Source organism: Carcharodon carcharias, chromosome 28 (assembly GCF_017639515.1).
Source record: "Carcharodon carcharias isolate sCarCar2 chromosome 28, sCarCar2.pri, whole genome shotgun sequence".
NCBI classification, from domain to species: domain Eukaryota; kingdom Metazoa; phylum Chordata; class Chondrichthyes; order Lamniformes; family Lamnidae; genus Carcharodon; species Carcharodon carcharias.
This window is the reverse complement of record NC_054494.1, coordinates 10,448,226-10,466,087: the sequence shown is the minus strand read 5'-3', so window position 1 is coordinate 10,466,087 and position 17,862 is coordinate 10,448,226.

Here is a 17,862-nt window from a genome sequence, read left to right as displayed (position 1 = left end):
GGTAATAATATTCTGGAATACACCCTGCCTCTGTTTCTGAGTAAGCTGTCTGATATAACTTTTATTTGTGTATCCTTTTTCTGTAACTCCACTAACTGTCTTGAGTTAAACACCTCAGCTACATTGTCTTCCAGAACAACCTTCTCAAACACAGTGCCAAATAATTAGGCTTCCACTCCTTCTCTCTGCCATTAAACTTCCTGTTCTTCTTGTTTCAACCTATGAGCCGGTGATCTCATTATCACACAAGCTGGAAACAGTTCAGGATGCTCTCTCTGCAACACTTCTGTTGAAAACACTTCTACATGCTGCTCAACTACCATAGGCATCATCCACACCTGGGTCACAGCTATTCCATTACTCAAAACAAATTGAACCCCTGCAATGGGCAGGTTTTCCACTACTCCAACAATTATCTCACTTGTTTACCACTTACTCTTTAACTTTACCTTCCACAAATGTAATAGGTTTAGCAGCTCTATGAACCTCATTTACCATTATCTGTTCCTGCAATACTCCCTCTGAACAATAAAGATCACTACCCCACGACATTAAGGATTGACTAACCTCTGTGTCTCTTAAAATTTTAACATCTTTACCTACTCCATCCCATACACATGGAAAGGCTTTCCCTTCACATATGAAATCTTTAAACATTTCTGCAACCTGCTCCTCAGAAGTCTCATGAGTAAATTGTGAACACATTCCCTCTTCTTTACCGATCACTGATTCTCCCTGTTTTACTTGTACACAAACCATTGGTTTTCCCTGTGCCTGAACCTCAGAACCCATGGTACTTATACTTCCAGAGCTTTCCCAACAGATTGTCCTTGCAATTTCCAACACGCTGACTTTGTGTGCCCCACTTTATTACAAAGAAAACACCTCAAATTTTGAGTGTCACTGCTACCCTCAGAACCTTCCTTTTTATTCTGAAAAAAACTTATTGTGAATTTCCACCTACTCTGTCTCTTCCCTGACTACCCCACCTTCCTTTCACCTTCCCACTTTCTATCCTTCTCTGATTTAAAAGGGTGACGAGAAAAAGTTTAGCTCTTTGAACTAGCTCAATAATCAATGAGCTATCTCTGCTGCTTGTCTTACCATTTCAGTCCTCTGTTCCTCCACATGAGTTCTCACCACCAAAGGAATTGAATCTTTAAACTCTTCCAAAAGAATTCCATCCCTAAGAGCTGCATATGTCATCTCTATCCTCAATGCCGGTACCCTGTGGCATAAGGGGAGTGATGGCATTGTGGTATTGTCACTGGACTAGTAACCCAGAGACCCGGGGTAATGCTCTGGAGACCCAGGTTTGAATCCACAGTAGATGGTGGAATTTGAATCTAATGAAAATCTGGAATTAAAAAGTCTACTGATGATTGTGAAACCATTGCCGATCGTCGTAAAAACCCATCTGGTTCACTGAGGTCCATGAGGCAAAGAAATATGCTGTCCTTGCCTGGTATAGCCTACATGTGACTCCAGACCCAAGCAATGTGGTTGACTGTTAAATGCCCTCTGAATAAGGGCAGTTGGGGATGGCCAATAAATGTTGGCTGAGCCAGTGATGCCAACATCCCATGAATGAATTTTTAAAAACCCTTCCACCAAAATTACTTTGCTTTACTCTTTCAAACTCAATATAAGTTTTCCCAGGCTGTTTTCTCACATTCCTAAATTTCTGCCTGTACGCCTCAGGAGCCAACTCATATGCACTCAAAACAGCCTTTTTTTACAACATCACATTTCTTCTGACAATGAAGCAGAAACCTCATGTGCTCTACCCACTAACCTGGACTGTAACAACAAGGTCCAGTTTTCCTGTGACCATTTTATCTGTTTAGTTATCTTCTCAAATGAAATAAAGAACGCTTCAACATCTCTTTCCTCAAACTTTGAAAGAGCTTGTACAAATTTAAACATCTCCCCAATAGGTTCTAATCTGGAAATAAGTCCTTCCTCATCTTCTGATGTTTTTGTTTAAACTGCCAGCAGTTTAAGCTGGGATTCTCTCTCTCTCTCTTTTTCCTCTTTCACCCTTTTCTATCCTCGCTATTTTTAATTCCCCTTCCTGTTTTCTTTCTCTCTCCTGCCTTTCTGCCTGTTCCCTTTGGAATGCCCTTTCTCTTTCCTTTTCTTTCTCTGCTATTTCTTTTTCTGCTGCCTCTAGTTCCAATTTTTCCATTTGCAATTGAATTTGAACCGCCCCTTAGGGAACTCGGTCTCTCGGGTATTCCTTCCAATTCCAAATGCTATACCTTCAATTATGTCTGATTTCCTCACCCCTGCAGGTAGCCCTATTTGTAACTTATCAGCCAATTCCATTAACTCAGCTTTATTTGCCTTTTGTAAACCAACCAAAGTTATAACTTCAACTCCCAGACAAGTCTTAGCAACTGCAGTCTCACCATTGTAAAAGACCAACTCTTGAATTCAAAGTGCCTCTCGTACTCATAACCTTAAGATTCACCAACTCCAAATTAATCGAGGAATTCCAAGTATATCCCGCAAAGAGCCCCTAATTTTGTTATGGTACAGCAGATGTTAAGTTCTGAACTGTTCAAATCCCAGAGGGGAGCATGAAACAACTGCCACAACTATTTTACAATTTGCACTTATTTTGAGATGGATGCCTTGAATTCAGTAGTAATAAGACCACCGAGTCTTTTCGGTTTCTTATAAAACCAAGTTAAACCATTTTTAATAAAAAACTGATTTGAATCACATACATGGGTTTACAGATTACTACAATGATATCTCTTAGTTCCCCTAGTTAATCCAACCCCCAGTCACACCTCAGTTAAGGCCATAGTAAGACACATTGATTTTAAAAGATACCTTGAACGGTCGTATTCAAAATGAGTTTTCTTCACTTCGGTTCATCTGGACAGCAACTTGAGGCTTAGGGGCTGGATGGTTTCACACTTGTTAGATCTTAGAATTCCTTCTTTCCTTACACTTAACCTCATCTCTTTTATACAGATTTCTCCCCTTTCAATGTAAATCCCATTGTCCCAATATGTCTTTGGACTTCACCTTTCTAATAATAAAAATCTCTCATAGCACCAATTTTACTAGTAAGCTTTGGGAAAAATAAACACAGTTTGGCTGAGCCTCTGTTGGCTAGGTGTGATACCTTACCATCTCTTTGAAATTCACTACTTGGGTCTATCTAAAAATGCAAATTTTCCTTTTGCACCTCACATTCCACAACTTCAACCATGTTTGACTATTTAACATTTCAAACCTAGCTTGACTTCTGATACAACAAAGCCTTCAGACCAGCTTTCCTTAATTCAATTAAGTCACACACACACACATACACATACTCAATATTCCAATTTTACAATATATTCCAATAACATTATGAAAATTATTATATTTTCCTGACACTTGCCTGCACACAGCTTCTCCTGGTGTTAAATGGAAACCCAGTTTTCCATCAGATGAGCGTATAAGATCCTATGGCACTATTTTGAAGCAGAGAAGGGGAGTCCACACTGGTGTCTCAACGAACATCACTAAAAGTGGCATGTCAGACTGTATGGGGGAACCTTGCTGTGAATAAATTGGCCACAGTCTTTCTTACAATACAATATTGACCACACTTTAAAAATGCCGTGAAAGTGTCTATGAAAATACAAGACTTTCTTTCTCCATTAGTGTCCCTTTCGGTTTCTTTGTACACCAGCTGACAATCGTTCGAGATTCAGACCCATGCAGCTTGGGTCCCAGCCTGGGATGGAGCAAGGGCAACAATGCCAATCCCACTGTTTCCCCAATCCATTTTCTCATATTCTGGACTGGGCTCTGGGAGGGATATCCAATGAAACCTTTCACTTGCTGGCGTGGGGTGGGTCAATAGTCATGTGAAATTATAGAACCTCCAAAAATTAAAAGAAGTAATAACCTCAAAATAAAATCCCAATAGGGGGGGTAGTGGCAGCAAAATGACACACCTACCTATAAAGGTACTTTATCAGACACAATCCCCTATCCCATGGCCAAATAAACTCTTGACTGAGGGGGGGGAAACACGAGTTGAGCCCAAGATTGATGCAAAGGTGACCAAATGTTAATTCCACGCTCCACTCCACCCATGCCTGAGACCTGAGCCAACATTTAATGTCAGACTTCATTGGAATGTCATTGCTGAGCTGTTTCTGCTAAATGGTCTCTTCACTGCAGCTCGCTGGTCAAGGATATGGGGTCTCCAGGTAAGGGTGGGAAAGGCAATCCCAGAGGAGAGGGGAGGTAGGACCCTCAGATATACTGGCAATGGGCCAGTGATTTTTCTGGGGGCCCAGCCAAAGTATTTGCCCTGGCCAATATTCCCAGCATGAATAAAGCAAATAGCGTTGCATCTCTCTTATTGCTGTTAGTGGGAGTTTGCTGTGTGAAATTTGGCTGCCATATTTCCCAACATTACAATGGTGACTGCACTTCAAAAGAACTTCATAGGCTTATGAGTGATGAAGCTTTGCAACAGGAGCTTGATCTTCCACTCATTGCCACCCCCTTTCCCCTCCCTTCCCCACTCCACCCCCACCAACCCCAATCTGATGTTCCCATTACCAAATAGCCTGAAGGCTTTCAGGATGTATGGGAGCAAAATGATCTTTTGCCAGACACACATCGTAGTGTCTTAGCAACATCTATTTACCTTGTACAGTTCCACCATAGTAACAGAAAACAGCTAAACGTGCTACAGATGATGATTTTAGTGATTATTCTGAGAATCAGTAAATCAGTTGAACAAAAAAGACCTAAAAATAAAATCTGCCCATTACCACTTTAGCAAAAAAATTGCAGCCATACAGCTGCAGTCCCATTCCTGCTGTCCGGATCAGTGAAGTGATAGCAATATAAATGGCATCATTGAGAATGTACAACAGCTTGCCAAGTCAGCTTGGCAAGCATTTCCTTGCATTACTGTAGTACAGTTAATAGCTGTCAACTCAACTTGTCACAGTGTACCATTGGACCTGAGTACAGAGCAACTTTCGGAAGGTGGAACAGGGTGAGCGCATGACGGGTCTGTTTGTATTGGAGGATCTTTCTTCTTATGGTGATTGTTAAGGGCATTTAAACAGCCCTGATTTCTCCTCTCACCATCTGCCCGTAAACAGAGAGGTGTTTTTGATTTCTGATTTCCCCCTTTATAAGTGGTGACGTAGTTTCCCCCAACCCTTCAGTTTGGAGTGATCCCACCCTCTATTAATTACTCTACAGCAGACTCGAGATAAAGTAAAATAAGATAATTGGTTTATTTTACACATACAAAATACATGGGAGGGGGTTTTCGCAATGTCTGCCCCTTTTTGCATTTATACAATGAAAGGGGGATAAGGGGAAGAAAGGGGTACAGGGAAAGACCACAATAAAAATAAGAGTTATGGTTTCACATGGGCCCAGAGTCCAGAATCAAAAGTCCAGTGGTGTATTCCTTCAGAGGTTAGCAGACTGAAACTGTTGTAGGGTGATCCATCTTTCCTGGAAGCGAGGACTTCCATGATGGAAGAAGGCTCATAGAGATGAATTAGTCTTGAAGGCACAGATACAGAAGTTCCAATGTTCCAGTAGTTCACAGTGTAGGTGAGGGCCTGGCACTTTACCTGGACAGAGTTCTTTCTGCTGCTACCTGTTAGATGGTAAAATAGTAGACTGGGTTCAGTTCTGCATGGCAATATTATAGGTTCCAGCAGCTTGGGGAAGGTTGTGTGACATACCTCCCATTCCTCCTGGGTGTTGGACAAAGGATGTGTTTTCCAAGGTCTGGAATCTTGAGGTGTTTAAAAGAGGAGTCAGGGTCCCTTTTGTCCTTGCAGATACACCATCTCCGTTGGGTGGAGCTCTACCTTAGAAATGCAAAGGGCGTTGATGCATTTCTTTGGAATGTTATTGTCTACAGTCACAGGGGCATTAGTGCCTCTTTAAAGATAATGAGGTCTCTGCTAGATTCTGAAGGCTAGAAATCCCTCTGATATGAGCCATGGCCAGTCAGGATAAAGACTTTTGTCCCATTTTAAGAATGAAAATAAGAATTTTATTAAGTAGCCAGGTTGACACAGGTATATATTTTCCTCCATGTCTTCTGGACAGGACAATGATTAACAAACATTTTTATGCTATTTTTGCCACAAACTCTCCATGTCAACTCAGTTGGACATAAGAGCAACAACCCTCCAGTGTTTTTTTCTTATTCTTTCACAGGATATAGGCATTTCTGAATAGGCCAGTATTTATTGCCCATCCCTAATTCCCTTGAGAGGGTGATGATGAGCCATATTCTTGAACTGGCCATGTGGTGTAGGTACACCCACAGCGCTGTGAGGAACGGAGTTCCAGGATTTGACCTAACGAAGGGATGGCGATATATTTCCAATTCAGGATGGTGTGTGGCTTAAAGGGGAATTTCCAGGTGGTGGCATCCCCATGCATCTGCTGCCCTTGTCCTTCTCGGTGGTAGAAGTGACGTGTTTGGAAGGTGCTGTCGAAGGAGCCTTGGTAAGTTGCTGCAGCGCATCTTGTAGATGGTACACGCTGCTGCCACTGTGCATCAGTGGTGGAGGAAGTGGATGTTTAAAGTGGTGGATGGGGTGCCAATCAAGTGAGCTGCTTTTTTTTTGGATGGCGTCAAGCTGCATTGGTGTTTGTGGAGCTGCACTCATTCAGGCAAGTGAAGCTTGGCCAGTTTGTTCTTGTTCCACGTGTAAGCCGACACTTCAAAGGTTTCACTTGAGCGACCATTTAATACGTGTTAATTCAAGGGAGATGCGCGCCACGCCAAATATTCCAGTCAATTTGTTGGGGCGTCTTTGATGGCATGGGCTGACCTCGGAATTTTATTCAAATCACAGTTTAATGACAAAATGCAGATTTGCCAGCACCAGGTGAGGCTCTGTCAAAAGCATGAACCTTGCTCTTAAAATTAGTGGAATCAACGTGGAATAAATTTGACTTTGGCACATAAGGGGAAGTAGTGAACCAGCTGCCCATTTTACACACAGTTCATTGATAAGAATTGGGCAGAGTCGAAGACGGGCTGCTGATTTGTTAGCATTTATTTTGAGTTAATTTTCATGACGGTTATATGTGAGGTCCCTAGCGGCTTCCTTTCATAACTTGGCATACACTGCCAATTTAATGCCAACAACATGCACCTCTTTTCCTGATTGATGAGCTGGTTAGCGACACTTCTTATGATACAAACGTTTTGGATTTGCAGAAGACTTTCGTCAAGTTCCAAATGAAAGACTTCTAAGTAATTTGAAAGCTACAAATAGAATATGGGAATGGATGAGAAATTAGTTCAAATGTAGGAACTAATTCTTGCGGAGAATGTAATGGAAAACATTTTGACCATGTTGGGCAGCAGTTTCCAGCTCCTCCCACTGGCGGGATCCTCCAGTCCCACCAAAGTCAATGGAGATTTAAATGGCTCTATAAAAGAGGAGGTCATTATCTAGAATCTAGAGAGAAGATAGTTAGTTAAAGTTTATCAGATACTAGATGCCAAAAATGGGCAATGTAAGTTTCAGGAAAGTAGGACCAGAGTAAATCATGCAAATTTTAGAAAATTAGCTGGGTACCTGGCACTAGAAAGAATTATTTTACTCAACGATTGATCAAAGTCTGGAAAAATTCATCGAGTGGGAAGTGAAAAGCACAAGTATTAAACACAAATTTCAGAGATGGGAGTGTTAGAATAGGATAGGACTGAGCTTGCATGGATAGAATGGCTCATTACTATGATTTTTTTCTGATAAGTCCCCCTTCAACCCACAGTTTCCACCTGCAAAATAAAGACTATAATCTTTTCAATCAGCTTAAGTTGTGGTTTAGAAATATCTCCTTATTTTATTACGCATCTATTTTTTGAAGTAGAATGTTTGCTCGCTAAGTGCCCATTATGATATAATGTAGCGCTATGCAAAAAAAAATTATGTTACACAGTACTTAGAAAATGAGTATTGCTGAGAAGAGACATTTTTTGTCAAAGCTTTTCATCTTGCACTCATCAGGACAATTTGCAAGAAGATACCAATGTCAGGGAGACAACATATTTATACTGTTTGAGAAGAGAGGTTAGCAAGTGATTGGTAGAGGCATTGCCATAAAGAATGCACCAGTTGATTGTGACTGACAGTAACTGCCAAACATTGTTTGCTAATAGTCCCCCAATTAGAACATGGAGGGTTTTGTGCACCTTGTTGTCTGTTAAAGAACACATTATTGATAATCACTTATTTTGCAATATTACTTTGCTGTCAGGAGATTTCTTGCACTCCTATGATGTAGTTGTTTGTGTGCACTGCCCTCAGTAGAAAGACTCCTGTCCCAATTGGGAACAACACTTCACTTCACTTACACCTGGGACAGGCTATATAATGGTTTAAATTTTCTTTCTGGCCTATTGTCTTCTCTCCATTCTTAATATCACTTGTTGCCATTAGTACTTCATTGGCTGTAAAGGGCTCTGAGGTGTCCGGTGGTCATGAAAAGTGCCATATAAATGTAGGTCTTTGTTTCTTTCTTTATATAGTTCCCTTGGCCACAGGTCCCTGCCCAAATGATCATTCTTCATGAGTGAAGGAGTTTTTTGCAGATTCACTCACCCCAGATGGGATCACAGTTGAGTCCAATCTAGCCAATGACCATTGCATTTACCAAAATGGCCGCTGGCCAGTGAACTCGAGGGAAACACCCTGGTTAATTTAAAAGCAAAATATTGCACGTGCTGGAAATCTGAAACAAAAACAGAAAATGCTGGAAAAACTCAACAAGTCCACCAGCATCTTTGTAGAGAGAAACAGAATTAATGTTTCAAGTCCATTTGACCCTTCTTCAATTAACCCTGGTTAATTGTTCTGCTTCTTAGCTAATGGGTGTCCAGAACCTAACTGATGTGCTGGCTCAGCTCACTTACATCAAGCGAGACCAGACAGCAAACATGATACCTGCCGTTCACTTTCTTTATGCCTTTATTTTGACCCGCACGATGGGGTTGTCTTAGCACTCGCACTCCAATAAGGAATATTTGAATCTATGAAGAATAAGGGCATTTGAAGAGAACCACCTATCTGAAGGGCAGAGTGTTCAGCGCTGATGCTAATGCAGAAAAAATTCAAAAGCGTATCTGTGCTTAACTCAAATCTGCAAATTCAGTTTCAAAAAAGTCAGCAGTTTTGGATGTATCTGTGTGGACACCAGGTGAAGCTGGTCACATAGGCTCCTGAGATGAGAGGGTTGCCCTATAATGAGAGGCAGAGCCTATACTCTCTGGAGTTGAGACGTCAGAGAGGTGATCTGATACTAAATTCTGAAGGGGCTTGACAGGGTAGACACTGAGAGGTTGTTTCTGCTGACTGGGGAATCTCAAACACGGGGGCATGGTCTCAGGGTAAGGGGTTGTTCACTTAGGACCGGAATAGGAGAAATTACTTCACTGAAAGGATTGTGAATCTTTGGAATTCTCCACCCTGGGGGGGTTGTGGATGCTCCATCGTCAAATAAATTTAAGGCTGGGATAGACAGATTTTTGGTCTCTCAGGGAATTAAGGGATATGGGGACTGGCAGGAAAATGGAGTTGAAGCCTGAGATCAGCTATGATCATACCGAATGAAGGAGCAGGCTCGATGGGCCATATGGTCTGCTCCTGCCCCTATTCCTTGTATTCTTGTGACACTCACTGCCATGATTAGTGCATGGTTGTGGCCCCACTAAGCTCAAAGTACCAGCGGGTTACCAGTGAGCTTAAGGTGATAGCCCAGTAATGACTAATGAAGGCGAGCCTGTGGTGTTGTCACTGGGCTAGCATTCCAGCAACCCAGGGTAATGTTCTGGGGGACCCATGTTCGAATCCCATGACAGATGGTGACATTTGAATTCAATAAAAATCTGGAATGACCATGAAACCATTGCCTTTAGGGAAGGAAATCTGCTGTCCTTACCTGGTCTGGCCTACATGTGACTCCAGACCCACAGCAATGTGGATGACTCTTAAATGCCCTCTGAACTAGGGCAATTAGGGATGGGTAATAAATGCTGGCCTAGCCAGCGACTCCCACATCCCATAAATGGACAAAAAGAAAGATTAAAGATGTGGAACCTTATTTCCTCTGGTGTAGGAAGCCTTATATTCGGCCAGGGGTCATTATAATCCTGCTACTAAACACATGGAAGTGCATCAATAACTAAACAAATCATGGAATTTTAAGGCCAGAAAACATTGAAGGATTTAGAAACACAATGTCTGTATAAAGAAAGTGAAAGCCAAGGGAGATGAAGAATTCTACAGCTTTGAAAAAGAATGAACTGGAACTGGAATTGGAAACTGGGTCTTGCTTTCAGCGTCGTGAGGATGCCGGGAAGTAGAAGATCATGAAGGAGGACATAGTTTGGGATATTAGCGGGAATCAGAGAGTAGAGCTCTCTTATTCTCTTCACCATAGAACGCTCACTTGACTGACACCTGGGATGAAGACATTATCTTACGAGGAAAGGTTAGACATGCTGGGCCTGTATCCGTTGGAGTTTAGGAGATTGAGAGGTGATTTTATTGAAACATATAAGATCCTAAGGGGGCTTGAGGGGTGGATGCTGAAAGGATATTTCCCCTTGTTGGAGAAGAACTAGGGGACACAGCTTAAAAATAAAGGGTCTCCCATTTAAGACGGAGATGAGAAGAAATGTTTTCTCTCAGAGGGTCGTGGGTCTGTGGAACTCTCTTCCTCAGGGAGCGGTGGAGGCTGGGTCAATTCATATTTTTAAGGCAGAGGTAGATAGACTCTTGACTAACATCGGGGGTAGGCAGAATGTGCAGAATGAGGCCGTGGTCAGGTCGGCCATGACCTTAATGGATGGCAGAGCTGGCTCGAGGGATCGACTGGCCTACTCCTGCTCCTAATTTGCATGTTCGTTTGTAAAGTGGCATCAATAGAATGAAGGGAAGGGAAGGTTGATGGAGAGAAACAGGTTGAAAGCTGGAAATGACGAGTCATCACATGTTGAATAACCAGCATTTTTTTTTTTTGGTAAACTGTCCAGGAATGTGAGACAGAAAGCAGAGCGAATGAAGCAATTGCTTTTCGTCTTCAGAGCTTCCTTCTCACCATATGGAAAAGCAGAAGACACTCAATTTAATCTTCTACTAATCGAATAAAAAAATAACATATTCCAAAGACCTTGGGGGAAGAAACATTTGTTCCAATCGTTTTATTGCAAAGCTGCAAACAATATGGTGTAGCTTAAACAAACATATCTTATTACTGTAACCAACTGGTATTATGAAATGGCTGCTCAGTACAGCTGCCAAAGTATTAATAACTGTTCTGTTAAAAAAACAGTTTATTTATTTCCTCCCATTACAACATGTTAATTGTAGCCCTGAGATCTGAAAGTTCAAGTCACTACACAAAAGCGTTTCTTCAAAGGCTTGAGAAATGTATTTCTCCCTGTCAAGAGGTGCTGTCCTAAGGGCTTCCTCGGTATAACACTCCTTGTGACACTTGTTTTTCGCTATTACATTTTACTATTGCTGGCCAATGAACATCCAGGCTAATTGAACAACAAAAGCATCAAGGCAAGCCAAGGACAGCCCTCTTACTGAGAACATTGACAGCATTATTGGCAGTTAAATATATTTCTAAAGGAAACATTGGAACAGAAAAATACTGCAGCACTGAACTAAAAGCTGATAAAAGCACATGAGGGGAGTGTTTGGCTGCAAGGATTTTAAAGGCTTAGTTTACAAGATTTGAAAATAATAGCAATAGACAAAATTTAATGGAAATCATGGCTGATTATCATGTTAAGCTATTAGTTTAGTCAACTTTTCTGTAGTCAGGCCAGACTTGCATGGAACAGTGGAGCTAGGAAGCGAACAGTTGGGAGAATGATGTCAGGAGAAGCTGTTAACACTCCATGAGCAATGCATTATGGAGCCCATAAAAATACAGACAGTGGGAAGAGTAAGTGTTGAAGAAAGTGGTATTCTTGACCAACCATCTGGTAGGTACCATATAAAATATATATCCCATGCTATGTCGTCATATAACTCGGATTGTGCAAGTGTTTAATAGGTTGCGGACTGACACTAATAGTCAAATTGATAAGTGTGCTCAGATACTAATAAGTTTCCATCTGTTCTCTTCACAGTACACTGAGAAAGCTGTGATCTGCAGCAAATCCTCCAAACGGCACCGTTCGCCAGATCACCTATTGTCACCCTCTGTAATGGTGCTCAGCAGCATCTCAGAGACAGGCACCATGTATCCATTACAAAAACAGAATTACCTGGGAAAACTCAGCAGGTCTGGCAGCATCGGCGGAGAAGAAAAGAGTTGACGTTTCGAGTCCTCATGACCCTTCGACAGAACATTGTCTGCCTAACGGGGAAGACAGGACAAGGTGCAGGGCACATCAACAGGTACTTGCATTTAGATAGCACCTCTGGTGTAATAAAACATCCCCAAGATGCTTCTTAGGAGCATTTTCAAATAAATTTTGTCACCAGGCCATGTAAGGTGATATTAAGACAGGTGACCGATCAATTGATCGAAGAGGTTGGTTTGAAGAAGTATCTTAGAGGACGAAAGAGCAGCAGAAAGCTACTTTCTGTTGTGAGAATTCGCCTGTAGCTATTAAAAATATTTTTTTCCTGTCAGCTTTTCAATCAAGTGTGATGAGCTCAAAAATGTATTAATATTAGCAATTCAGGCTGTGAAACAATCACCCCCTGATTTTGGGGTCAAAGGCCTTGTTACCCATTGCCATGCTTTCCTTGTCTTTGCTGAGTAAAGGCGGAGCCAAGAACAAGGGTGTGAGTGCATTTCTCCCTCAGAGTGGGGGGATCAGCAGAATAGGAGCAAATGGCAGAAACTGCACTGACAATGGACAATTGCACTGTCACTTGGTAAAATCTGGAGAGGCGGTGTGGAGGTAAGAAAGATTAAGGCAGAAGGAAAGAAATGATTTGCATTGGATTAGAAATTACAGTCCAGTAAAAGGCCATTTGACCCAAATGGCCTGTTCCAGTTGGCTGGACATGCTGCTCACTCACCACAGCCCCTCCTGGCCCCGACTAAAAAGTCAGTCAGAAACCGACCGACAAATGGGAATTTGCCCCACAGCACTAACACGCTGCAGGTGGCAGTGACAAGGGAAGTGCGTGACTTCCACCCCTCCCTCGGGACTGCCAGCCAATCTGATTGGTTGTCAGCTCTTGCAATCCCAGCAGCACCAGAGCTCAGTAGTGGGTTTTTGTCATATGACGTAAAATGATGACATGCTGTTAAAATTCCAGCTCCTCAACCACCGTGCAGTCCCATTGCATCAAGGACAAGATCCTAAATGCAACCAGGAACAACATCCAAGAATGACAATCCCACAGATCACTGTGAGCAATTAAAGAAACCTCCAGACAAGGTTAACATTACAAGATCTGGGCGTACCAGTTGATTACCTTCAAGCTTTAGAGACTCATAGATTCATTTGTTCTATATACTTACGTAACAAGAACTAAACATAAGTATGTATTGTAAATAGTTAAACTTCATTTGAAGAGGGAAAGGTATGTTTAAAAAGAAAGGGGAATGTTATAATTAGGGATAGCAGCATGCTATTAATTTAAGGAAAGTGTGTCATGTGATCCAGCCTCAGTTTCACTTTGGCCTGGAGCAGAGCACAGCACACACAGCTCTGATGTTCTCAAACATTCTACCCATGTATATATGGTCACATGTGTCTGTTCTTAATAAATGAACCTACAACATGTTTGCAGAATCCTTTATGAGCGATTAATGCCTTTTATATCATTATAACGACAGTTGGTGCTGCAAGTAGACCCAATGTGAAGGCCCCAATAGATCCCAGACTCAGTTACGTCAAGAGTATTGGGCAGGGAGGGATCAGGCAGCTTAGGGAGGGAGGTAGGTGAAAGGGTGAGGTTGTGGGTGTTGCAGTGCAGGTGGGAGGGAGGAAGGTGGGATACTATCTTTAGGCGGGGGTCCTCCCAATGCGTAAAGGGAACCCCAGCTGAAGATAGTACCCCCTTTCCTTCCTGCCCCTTAAAAAACATTCTTGAAAGAACAAGCTGCACACTCGCTCCTGCCAACCATGTTATGGGGGGGGTGAGGGGGAGGGGGGGGGGCATCATAATGTTGGGGTCAATTGACCCTTAATTATTTTATATGGCAGGCACACTGTCAATTTCAGTGCCATCCCACCCCCACTATTATGGGGGACAGCTCCGGGGTGCGTGAGGTGCTGGTGAGCCCCCCTCGTATTTTATGTGCCGGCGCCTGCTGAAAACATACCCGTTGGGGTTGTGGGGGGTATAAAATCCAGCCCAGCCTTTATAGTGAACTTTTATGTGTCTGACTCCTTCCCCCGGAACTGGAGATATTTGTACCACGTCATTGTTTGTTGACCAGTGTTACAAAAGGGAGGTCACTGAAGCTGTCTATTAAAAGGGAACTAATTATCCCTCATTCTGTCTTGCCAGAGATAGGCAGACAGAGTGAGCAGTGGTTTCCTTAGGAATGCAGGCTTTCCCAGGGTGTAGGGTGCCATTGAATGCACACACATCACTTTGCGGGCACTGCATATCAACTATCCCAACTGCAGAACCAAAAGCAATTCCAATCCCTCAATGTCCAGCTGATGTGTGACCACAGGCCGTGAATCATGCAGAAAAATGCCCTCATTCTGCGACAGTCTGCTGTGCCAGCTGCATTTGAACCACAGCATGAAACCAAAAGGTGGCCGTTGGGCAACAGGGGTTATCTGCTGATGATATGGTGGCTGACTCTGGTGCGCAACTCACAAACACACAGACATGTGCAGCACACATGCAATAAAAGCTGAGATATCACAGGAAATGGGATAGAACAGCCAGTTAGCATGCCAAAGCAAAGCTTCCATTGCCTGGGCTGCCCTGGGGGAGTCCGGCAATATTCAGCAAAAGGGTGGTCCTCTTAGAGGTGGGTATTAGCTCACTATTCGATCATGGACAGTTTCCAAAGTGAGCTTGGTACTTTGCCATGGGTGTTCATGAATTATTCAAAAGCACTTAGAAAGAAAGACTTGCATTGATATAGCACCTTTTATGACCTCTGGACATCCTAAAGCACTTTACAGCCAATGAAATGCCCTTGAAGAGTAGTCGCTGTTGCAATATAGGAAACACAGCAGTCAAATTGTGCTCAGCAAGATCCCACAAACAGCAATGTGATAGTAACCAGGTAAACTGATTTACTGATGTTGGTTGAGGGGTAAACATCAATCAGGCCAATGAGAGAAACTCCATGGGTCTTCTTCACCTAGTGCCGTGGGATCATTAAAAACCCACCTGAGATGAAAGACAGGGCCTCAGTTTAATAACTTACCCAAAAGACTGTGCTTGCTAGAATGTAGCCCTCTCTCAGTATTACATTGGAGTATCACCTTAGATAATGTACTTGACTGTGGGCCTTGAACTCCCAACCTTCTGGTTCAGAAGTAAGCACATACTCATCGAGCCACAGCTGAAACTTGAGCTAAAAATTAGAATCAGGGCCTTGGCTGATTTTTCCCCTCATCAATGTTATAACTTGAAGTGCAATTGTGCCAGGCTATCCTAACTTAACCGTAAACTCAATATTTAAGCCTTTCATCATTGACGCCCTGTGGCTGCAGTTTGTACAATCTATAGGATACACTGCAGCAACTCATAAAGATAACTTCAACTCCATCTGCCATCCTCGACCACTGCAATACAAGGATCACCATCACCTATAAATTCCCTTTGAAATCACACATCATCCTGAGCTGGGCAGATTTCTTTTTAAATTCATTCATGAGATGTGGGCATCACTGGCTTGGCCAGCATTTAAGGGTTCAGAGGGCATTTAAGAGTCACATGTAGGCCAGACCAGGTTAAGGATAGCAGATTTCCTTCCCTAAAGGATATCAGTGAACCAGATGGGTTTTTACAACAATCATTCCAGGATCATCATTAGACAGTTTTAAATTCTTAATTACTGAATTCAACTTACACCATCCACCATGGAGGGATTTGAACCCAGGTCCCCAGAGCATTATCCAAGCTCTCTGGATTACTACTTCAGTGACAACAACACTACACCATCACCTTCATATATTACCACTCCTCTCTCAGTCCTGGGTTAATATCCTGGAACTGTCTCTCCAACACCATTATGGGAGCACCGTCACCACAAGCAATGAAGAGGATTAAGGAGCACATCCACCACTGCCTCCTCATGGCAACAAGGGATGGGCAATTAATACAGTCCAAAACCGATTAAATGCTAAACCCAAAACAAGAATCCAAACTGGGGTTTGTGATCTGTTTAAGTTGGTGCTATACTGGGCAGAGATGTTACATACAAAGCTAGACTAACAGCAACCCACAAAACTACATGAGTTCCGTCCCTTTTTTAATTCATTCACGGGATGTGGGCTTCACTGGCTGGGCCAGCATTTATTGCCCATCCCTAATTGCCCTTGAGAAGGTGGTGTTGAGCTGCCTTCTTGAACCGCTGCAGTCCATGTGGTGTAGGTACACCCACAGTGCTGTTAGGGAGGGAGTTCCAGGATTTTGACCCAGTGACAGTGAAGGAACGGCGATATATTTCCAAGCCACGATGGTGAGTGGCAATCCCATCTACCTGCTGCCCTTGTCCTCCTAGATGGCAGTAGTTGTGGGTTTGGAAGGTGCTGTTGAAGGAGCCTTGATGAATTCCTGCAGTGCATCTTGTAGATGGTACACACTGCTGCTACTATGCATCGGTGGTGGAGGGAGTGAATGTTTGTGGATGTGGTGCCAATCAAGCGGGCTGCTTTCTCCTGGATAGTGTTGAGCTCCTTCAGTGTTGTTGGAGCTGCACTCATCCAGGCAAGTGGAGAGTATTCCATCACACTCCTGACTTGTGCCTTGTAAATGGTGGACAGGCTTTGAGGAGTCAGGAGGTGAGCTATTAGGATTCCCAGCCTCTGACCTGCTCTTGTAGCCACAACATGTATGTGGCTAGTCCAGTTCAGTTTCTGGTCAATGGTGACCCCCAGGATGTTGATAGTGTGCGATTCAGGGATGGTAATGCCATTGAATGTCAAGCAGCAATTGTTAGGTTCTCTCCTGTTGGAGGTGGTCATTGGCTGACATTTGTGTGGTGCAAATGTTACTTGCCGCTTATCAGCCCAAGCCTGGATATTGTTCATATCTCACTGCATTTGGACATGGACTGTTTCAGTATCTGAGGAGTCGTGAATGGTGCTGAACATTATGCAATCATCAGCGAACATCCCCACTTCAGACCTTATGATGAAGCAGCTGAAGATGGTTGGGCCGAGGACATTACCCTGAGGAACTCCTGCAGTGATGTCCTGGAGCTGAGAAGACTGACCTCCAAAAATCACAACCATCTTCCTTTGCGCTAGGTATGACTCCAACCAGTGGAGAGTTTTCCCCTTGATTCCCATTTACCTCAGTTTTGCTAGGGCTTCTTGATGCCACACTCAGTCAAACGTGGCCTTGATGTCAAAGGGCAGTTATTCTCACCTCACTTCAGGAGTTCAGCTCTTTTGTCCATGTTTGAACAAAGGCTGTAATGAGGTCAGGAGCTGAGCAACCCTGACAGAACCTAAATTGGGCGTTAGTGAGCAGGCAATTGCTAAGCAAGTGCCACTTGATAGCACTGTTGATGACCCCTTCCATCACTTTACTGATGATGGAGAGTAGACTGATGGGGCAATAATTGACCAGGTTGGATTTGTCCGACTTTTTGTGTACAGGACACATCTGGGCAATTTTCCAAGTAGCCGGGTAGATGCCAGTGTTGTAGATGTACCTGAACGGC